This window comes from Hesperophylax consimilis, chromosome 20 (assembly GCF_061612785.1).
Source record: "Hesperophylax consimilis isolate HC1 chromosome 20, BYU_Hcon_1.0, whole genome shotgun sequence".
In the NCBI taxonomy this organism is placed as follows: domain Eukaryota; kingdom Metazoa; phylum Arthropoda; class Insecta; order Trichoptera; family Limnephilidae; genus Hesperophylax; species Hesperophylax consimilis.
In genome coordinates this window covers 9,262,569-9,272,108 of record NC_142855.1, presented here as the reverse complement: position 1 = coordinate 9,272,108, position 9,540 = coordinate 9,262,569, and the positions used below count along the sequence as shown (strand labels likewise).

The following is a 9,540-nucleotide window of genomic DNA, read 5'->3' as shown; positions in this document are numbered from 1 at the left end:
ACGATATAAGGTATACCAAGAATATAAACATTTTTGGCTTGTAGCTTCCTATTAAACTGAGGACTCGCTGACAGATAAAATTACAGTTGTGGATTCATCGGCAGATGAATTAAAGGAAACCATTCTCGTGTTTGATGCGCAGTTTTAAAATTCTAGTTGCAGATTATGTGCTGCAAAAATCGGCGGAAACCATTTTCGTGTTTTGTGTGTAGTTTTATGTAAAGTTGGGGACTAGGATTTACTCTTATATTAAAACCAGTTTTGTGTTCAGAATGTGAAATTAACGATACAATTGTGGATCTATTTCCAGACGCATTTGAAGGAAAACATTATTGTGTTCGAAGTGCATTTATAAAATCCAAGATGCAGACTGTGTGCTACAAAAATTGGAAACTATTTTCACGTACTGGGTGTAGTTTTAATCAAAGCTGGAAACTCGCACAAAGATTCAATCTTAAGTTAAAAGCAGTTTTGACTTTTGTGATGATGTGTCAAAATGCGGAATTATCTGCTGACGCATTTCGAAGGAAACCATTTGCATGTTGCGACTGTAGTTTATATTCTAGTTTCACACCACATGCTGCAAAATTCCAGGAAAATCATTTGCTTGTTCCGCCTATAACGATTCTTTAAACTCACATGCAGATTTATTCTTGTGAAAGAAACTTAAAATTCGATTTGCGGACACAACTCAAGGGAAACCACTCTCGCGTTCCTTTGTGAACATGACATTTATTCACGTATTTTACATTTTTATATAAAGAATTCTTGTCAGGTGTGATATAAAAATATAAGAAAATTGGCAATTGGTAAATTGAGTTTATACTAATAAATCGAGAATTCCGACACCTAAATCTAAGTGCGGCCCGCGGTTGATATTACACAAATCCAAATGGCCCCCGACGGCGAAAAAGTTGAATTAAAGGTACAGTCACAAAGAAGAAATCTACAAATGTTTTTTATTTTGGCTTTACTACATAATATATGTACAAAATGATGAAATGTAAACTGTAGAATACACGTACTTATTACAAACATTTTGAAAGCCTGTTATTATATACACGTATTGAATTATTTTGCATAATTTTCTATGATAACTTGTATTGTACCTGCTTATATCGTTCACACTTAGTTTATTACGTTATGCACCACTTATTATTGTACTCCTGAACAACTTACCTATAATAATGTGTAGGTACACGTAAAAGCTTTCAAGGCATTAATAAATAAACAAAATTATTTTTTTAGATAGAACCTCAGAAACTTAACACGCGTGCGCTCCAAAAAGGTAGAAACTGACTGATTTTCTGTAGCGAAAGAAATAATTGTTAACAAGTTATAACTTGTATATAATTATTGCTTGTAAAATAATTGTTACCCTTTGTGCTATGCATAAAAAATCTTGTCTTAAACATTAGTTTACCAAAAAATAATAATTAATAAAAAAATGTTAGAAATCTTGGATTAAAATTTTCCGAATGGAATAAATGATGATGAAATCAACGGAAATGATTTTGTTTCCAATCCCATCTAGCCTTTAAGCTGCTGGAGAATTAATGAAATAGTCTATTTCGACAATAAACAAAGAACAACTATGGAATCCTCATGTTACGCTTTGGTACTCGGAACTAATTTTCATATCATCTGCATATAAGAGAGTTCTGGAGTGGTTATGTCGTTAATATGTTAAATAGTAATGGTCCTAATAATGATTCTTGGGGAAATCTCGACGGTACCGTTATTCAATTAGTTTTACTGACAATTACAGCTTGGCTGTGGTTTTCTATATAAGGCGAGAGCCATTTGAGGTCTTCCTGTAAGCCGATTTGTGAAAGTTTGATCAATAAGATATCATGAATTACTACATCAAAACCGTCGCTATAGTCTGTATGATATCAAAGCCCAAAACGCATTGAGCGCGCCTAATTTCAGAGGCAATTGAAATCCATCAAAGACCCATAAATATTAAATACCCATACCCAGAAAATACCATTCACGGATTTTATTTATTTATTTTTATGTGAACACAAATTCATCAAATAAAAATTACTAACGAACGCCAGGATTTGAATCAGCGACCTTCGGTTTGCTAGTCGAGAGCATTACCCATCGACCACAGAGACCGTAAACGCTTGCAACATGATTTCACTTCTGTACATAAACACACTTCTCAACAATCACATCAAGATTGTCCGAAACCTTGGCTAAGAAAAGAGAATGATATCCCAAAATTTAATCACAATTAAATACTTTAATGTGTGAATGAAAGAGCTTGTGTGCAAGCGAGATGGAATGCTTGCACGGTTTATTTTTAATTTTAATTTATTAACTATATTAAAAATGCAGTTTTTTACTATTAAATCCCCTTAAACTGATTGATATCAGTTTTTCAACGGGTTCTTTTAACAATTATTTTACATTTAATTTAATAAATTTAATACATTTACAATTTTAACAAGTACATAACATATAATATACATAATTACATAAAATTCCTTCTGAGAGTCAATTCACAGCTTTTTATTGAGTTTGGTAACATGTTGTAAATTATTGGAACGAGGTATTCAAGAGTTATTTGACCGTATTTATTCAGGTATCTGGGAACTACAAGTCTATCGTTTGCAATTAGTCTTGTATTATGAACATGTGTCACTATTTTATTATGTTCAGATTGAGATGTATGCTGACTCGCAATTTTAAGCTACAATATAGCACGAAAAGATAATAAATTTAAAGAATTGTTTAGTAATGTACGTCATGTCTTTGTTCGTATTTAGTTTTGTTTAATAATAATTTTACCAAAGAATATTTTACATTTTGGACTGAAAGAAGATTTGGTTTTGTTGAATGTCCCTTTGGGACTTGGGTTGTTAAATAAAGTCTGAATGCGTGTATCATCCTCTATCCTAAATTGTCATCTTCCCAAAAAACACCTGAACTAAGAATACCCACATCGCCTCATTGGATTTGTTAAAACGGCTCCCACATACATTATATTGGACGTTAAAATCTCAAATCTTATCTGCTTTGAAAATAATTGTGATAATTTAATAATTAATCAATTTTTTTATTATTATTGTTAGTACCCAACACATTATTACATAGTTTCTAACAAATAATTTTGGAAAAGAAAGATCAATTTAATTAAATATAAGACTTTCCATAATAGGTTCGGTTTTTTTGCACCACACGGATGGCTATTTTTTACTGTGATTCAGCACGTGCTTCATTAAAGATCTTTTATGCAAGCATGAATATGAGCAGTTGGAACAGGAAAAAGGTTTCCCTTTCCTGTGAGCGCTGAGCAGGTGTATTTTTAAATATTCCCTTCGTGCACATGAAAAGTTACAGTACAAACATGAGATAGGTTTTTCTCCACTGTGAGTCAACATGTGTCTATTCAAATCTCCTTTTCGAGGACATGAATAGTTGCAGTCTGAACATGAAAATGGTTTTTCACCACTGTGAGTCAGCATGTGTCTTTTCATATGTCTTTTTTGAGAACATGAGTAGTTGCAGTCGGTACATGAAAAAGGCTTTTCACCAGTGTGAGTCAGCATGTGTCTCTTCAAATCTCCTTTTTGAGTACATGAAACGCTACAGTCAGAACACGAAAAAGGTTTTTCTCTTGAATGGGTGCGCATGTGCACTTCTAACGTATATTTGAGTGGGCAGGAGTAGTTACATTGGGGACAATAGTATCGCTTTCCACCAGGACTCTTCTTCGGGTTTATCAATAAGTCTGAAAAATAATACGGATAAAGCAATACGGTAAGTAGGTATAGCAAATCAATAAAACGCAAAAATTCGAGAGTGCGAATTGTTACTTTTAACAAATTAAAATCCGTTTTACCTGTCTGGGTAATTACTTCAGATCGTTCTATGCATTCTTTTTTAACATCCGGTAGGTCCAAGTCAATCTTAATTTCCCATACAGCTTCTTCTCGTTTGACTGGTTCTGCCTTGATTGTAACAGTCTCCACAATAATGCTACCTGGAAAAAATACTTGCATTGAATTCAAACGTAGAATCACCCCACGACGAGAGAAAGTAATTTTTTTTCATTAAAAACTTTAAAAAATTCAACAGCACGGAATATAGTTACAAGAAGGGTATAATAACATCTCAGTAATAATTAAAATTAAGGTTAGCATAATAATGTTAGTTGCGTATTTGAATATTGATATTGGCGCTGCAGTTGTTTGGTTCGCTCTTATGACGCCAGAGATGCGCTCTATCGGCCAACAGGGAAACTACTCCACCTGCCGTGCGTATCGGCCGGTAAAGAAAGGATTGACTGGACCTGTTGGACACCCGGGAAAAGGCGGTCTCGGTCCCACGGCCAACGGCCAACAGCTGGGAATTTGAACTGCACAATGCGGGATATAACCTTACAGAATATTAGATGGTATTCTTGACCATGAAGATTTTCTTCTCCACGGGTTTTAAAAGAAAATTTAGCCTTCGATTATTGATCCACTTAATTATTATGTACACGTTTTTAAAAGCGTATATGGGTGTACAATATATTTATAAACCAGCTGACGTGTACCCAGCGTAGAGATAAGAGATATACATATACCAGCCCGGACTTTTCTGTAGGCTATTTGAAGATATACAATTCCGTAATATATTATGTTGATGTATCTCATAAGGTTTAGCCAGCGTTAGCAATGTAGTGCTCGAAAATATTGTTCAACTTAATTATAAAACATCGACTTTTCTCTACTTTCTATTAATACAATATTCATGTATTATATATGTAAACCTTGCGGAAGAAATTCTCCAATTGATAGTGAATACCCTATCAAAATCCGTCGCGTAGTTTAGAAGAACTACGTGCACAAACAGACAGATGCGGACGGCGACTTTATTTTATACTATTTAGAGATAAAAGCGGGAATTTGGATAAAATATTAAAAGGATTATTTATGAAATAATAAGGATCCAGATGTCCGCATTAATTAGAGAGAGATGGTTCAAAAAGGAAAACAAAACCTTTTACTCAAGCACTTTCAGAACGGATTTTTGTTGTTTAAAGTCAAGATAATAATATTTTCTTGTAACAATTATAAACAATTGTAATAATATAATAAAACGCGTAACTTATTTCATGTTCAAAATGAGATGCGGCGTTGACAAAAAAAATTTTCCTGCGAGCATATGAAACATATCCAACAAGCAACTACAAATACAACATTTGTGCAAAAAAACTTCCTATGCCATGGTATTAAAATCTACAACAAAATCCCACACTCATTCAAAACTCAAAACAATATTTTAACATTTAAATCTCAAGTAAAAAGTACAAAATATAGGGAGATCGGAAATAGATTATATACTGACACCAAATACAGACTAAAACTGAAACCACTCAACTAAACCGAAAAACGCCATGCAATTTATTTATAATTATTTTAGAAAAACACTATTTAATATTTTTATAATCTTTTTTCGCACTAACCACACACAGGAGTCCCCCAGAAAAATTTAATTTTAATTTAAGAGCCTGTGAGATTTTTGTAATGCTGTTTTAAGAAAAGGAAGGAGTGGAAATTCTGGGAAAATAAAAGATTTTAAGGGTTTGGTAGGAATCTAGGGGTAAGTGTGTCCAGGAGTGATGGTCATATGAATATATCTCTCTCACTGCGGTGCAAGGTCGAAACACCAGTTGGAGGGGTCAAAGGGTCTACCCAAGCCATCCTCTCCCGATCTGGCACACCAAGCAGCTGGTGGACAAGCGCATCCAGAACACGCCTCACCCGATGAACCCGGGCACCCCTGCTGAAATACCAAAAGTAGCCAACCACTTGGAGTGACCTTTGGCAGAGGTGTTGGTTATTCAATAAATAGTTCCCGGGCGGCGTAACCAAACCCACCTTCCAAATTGAATACCTTCTACCATTTACTCCTATCTTGTAGAATCACCTCCCGAAATTAGTGCACTTTACCCCCGGACACTGTACATAATTGTAACATGAACGTGAACGATTGTACTGTACAAAGAAAACACAAAAACTCCGACAGTAAATTCAAGCTTTGGACAAAGACACTACCAATACCATGCTATAAAAGCTTTCAAGAGTGTAAAACTTGAAATTAAAATTGAGGAAAATAAAAATAAATTCACACACAAAATTACAAAATGGATTAAAGAACAAAAAAGATAATATTACCAAAATGTCATAGCATAAAATAAAAATACAAAACCTACACGTAACACACAAAACCAATATAAACACACATCACTCACAAACACACAAGATTATATTTAAAATGTATTATTTTCTCTTTAAATGTATTATGTAGATTATATTTTCATATTATAAAATGAAGGCCTCAGCACAGGCAAGCCACCCGTTGAGGCCAACATTACTGGAAAACTTTGAAATGTAAAAAATATTGTACCAAATAAAAAAATAATAATACGCGTAATTTGATAAATCTGGATAGTTTCATCTAAAGTAAATAATACCAAAATAAGTGATAAATGGCAGCAGGGGACACTATATGCAAGCATACGTCCTGTTTGCAAAACTTTCCAAACGGACATGAAATCAAAATTCAATGCAACTTACTGGCTGTTGGAGTACTCTCAAAATACTGCAAGCATTTCTTCTTTAAATCCAAAGGGTCGGAATCTATACCGGTATACGCCATTTCATTTCCGCCTTCTTCCTGGTACCCTGGTTCCACTTTGATGGAAACTCTCTTTGGGTTTATAAGATCCATGGTCTTCTGTGTTAGCGTTCCGGTTTAATATAAATTATAGCAATTGCTTGCAGCAGCACAAAAAATAGACCTGGAACAGTTCATTAATTATATTTACAAAATGCTTTTGGTAAATCACTTTCAGTTGCAAAGAAATGGTTTTGGAAGTGATCTGTACCACAATAAAAGTAAATATCAGGCGATTATTTCATCTCATTCATCAAAGATCAAGGTGGAAATTATATCAATCTATTGATTTTATCATATGTGTTACCATGTTATTTGGAAGCTTTTGCATCTGCAAGATTGAATAATTTTCTTCTCCTCACAACCAAATAACAAATTGATTGTGCCACCTGATAAGAGAATAATATAATGCGCATATTGCATAGACCAGAAGAAATATTACTATTGCTGGAAGGGATCTCGATCAGGTGAGAGCACGTTTTTATTATACGTTTAGGCAATTCTTGACCATAATCTCTGATGTGATAACGCCGCGTATTCATCATTTGTTATATTTGCTACGGAATAAAGCCCGCCTTTGTTGGGGCCATTAACAAATTTCAACAGATGGATGGATGCACACGATTCTATCTGCATGTTTAGATATGTTCTAAAATGGTAAGTATTCGTCTAAATTAGAAATCGTCATTGCAAATATTGACACCTCATATCTCATGAAAAGGTGAAGCGAAGTTAAAACCCTGTCCAACTGAGGTGATTACGAGTAAACGCAAGACAAAATGTGTTCTTACTGTAAAATTTACTAATTGGAATATTCTAAAAGAAACTAATAATAATTAATAAACTGTGACAGCAGGCAGTCCGTTGGGTAACTGTTTGTGTCGGGTAACTTAATAAACTATATGGCATATTATGCTGTAAAATATATTCTAAGATAAGTGTGAACCAATTAAGAGACTCAGGTCTCACTCAATCAATCTACAATTAACTTAACTCACGTACAAGGCGCAGCGCAGCGGTCAATTCCAGTGCCTTGAAGAAACGTCACTAGAAAAGAAATTGTTCCATATTCGGTTTATGGGTGAAATTCCTAAAAATTAAAACTAGTTATTTTTATACTAACTTTGGGCCGGGGAATCCGAATCTGGAAGAATTAGGTGGCGGCAAGCAATATTAACTGAATTACACGACTTTAAAATTTCGACGCACAAAAAATTTAAGTGGCCATTTTGAACGCTTTCTGACAATAAAACTAGTTATCTTTATACTAACTTTGGGACGGGGAATCCGAATCCGAAAGAATTAGGTTGGGGCAAGCAATATAAACTGAAATATACGACTTAAAATTTTTAGATGCAAACAATATACAACGGCATTGCCGATGCGTTTTTTTGACAGTAAATCCATAGAAAAATAACCAAAGATATATAAAATTAAGTGTTGCTAGTAAGCAATAATATCAATAACGTAAAATAACATGTTTATAATTTCAGTAATATTTCATATTCAAACAGTTAGATTTAGGTTTATTATCACGAAAGGTGAGTTTTTATGTCGGGGGAGACGAAAAAATATGCATTTTATATTTTAATTTTGCTAACATTATTTCAATTACGTAAGTATTTACGTATTTCAGTTTTCAAGTAGTTTAGCGGCTACGCTAGGTTTGTGTAACATGGTTTGTGATAGAAAAGAAAGTGCCCCCTTCGTAGCGCCTACTCGCGCCAAGGCAAGAAAACATCCCAGTTTTCAAGTAGTTTAGCGGCTACGCTAGGTTTGTGTAACATGGTTTGTGATAGAAAAGAAAGTGCCCCCTTCGTAGCGCCTACTCGCGTCAAGGCAGGAAAACATCCCAGTTTTCAAGTAGTTTAGCGGCTACGCTAGGTTTGTGTAACATGGTTTGTGATAGAAAAGAAAGTGCCCCCTTCTTAGCGCCTACTCGCGTCAAGGCAAGAAAACATCCCAGTTTTCAAGTAGTTTAGCGGCTACGCTAGGTTTGTGTAACATGGTTTGTGATAGAAAGGAAAGTGCCCCCTTCGTAGCGCCTACTCGCGTCAAGGCAGGAAAACATCCCAGTTTTCAAGTAGTTTAGCGGCTACGCTAGGTTTGTGTAACATGGTTTGTGATAGAAAAGAAAGTGCCCCCTTCGTAGCGCCTACTCGCGTCAAGGCAAGAAAACATCCCAGTTTTCAAGTAGTTTAGCGGCTACGCTAGGTTTGTGTAACATGGTTTGTGATACAAAAGTGAATAAAATGTATCTGAATACTTTACGTAAATGAAATAATGTTAGCAAAATTAAAATATAAAATGCATATATTTTCGTCTCCCCCGACATAAAAACTCACCTTTCGTGATAATAAACCTAAATCTAACTGTTTGAATATGAAATATTACTGAAATTATAAACATGTTATTTTACGTTATTGATATTATTGCTTACTAGCAACACTTAATTTTATATATCTTTGGTTATTTTTCTATGGATTAACTGTCAAAAAAACGCATCGGCAATGCCGTTGTATATTGTTTGCATCTAAAATTTTTAAGTCGTATATTTCAGTTTATATTGCTTGCCCCAACCTAATTCTTTCGGATTCGGATTCCCCGTCCCAAAGTTAGTATAAAGATAACTAGTTTTATTGTCAGAAAGCGTTCAAAATGGCCACTTAAATTTTTTGGGCGTCGAAATTTTAAAGTCGTGTAATTCAGTTAATATTGCTTGCCGCCACCTAATTCTTCCAGATTCGGATTCCCCGGCCCAAAGTTAGTATAAAAATAACTAGTTTTAATTTTTAGGAATTTCACCCATAAACCGAAGCTTACCCCACGAGAAAAGCGAAAAAATAATGAAATTGTCTGACG

General features: G+C 34.4%; 1 long non-coding RNA gene across 1 annotated transcript; it reads right to left on the bottom strand.

The window, feature by feature from the left end:
• Positions 1–3,093: 3,093 nt before the first annotated feature.
• Positions 3,094–6,796, bottom strand: LOC149414023 (uncharacterized). Its single transcript, XR_016304123.1, has 3 exons — positions 6,579–6,796; positions 3,854–3,994; positions 3,094–3,742 (listed from the first exon to the last, which is right to left on the bottom strand). It is a non-coding gene; the product is annotated as an uncharacterized LOC149414023 (long non-coding RNA).
• Positions 6,797–9,540: the final 2,744 nt, after the last annotated feature.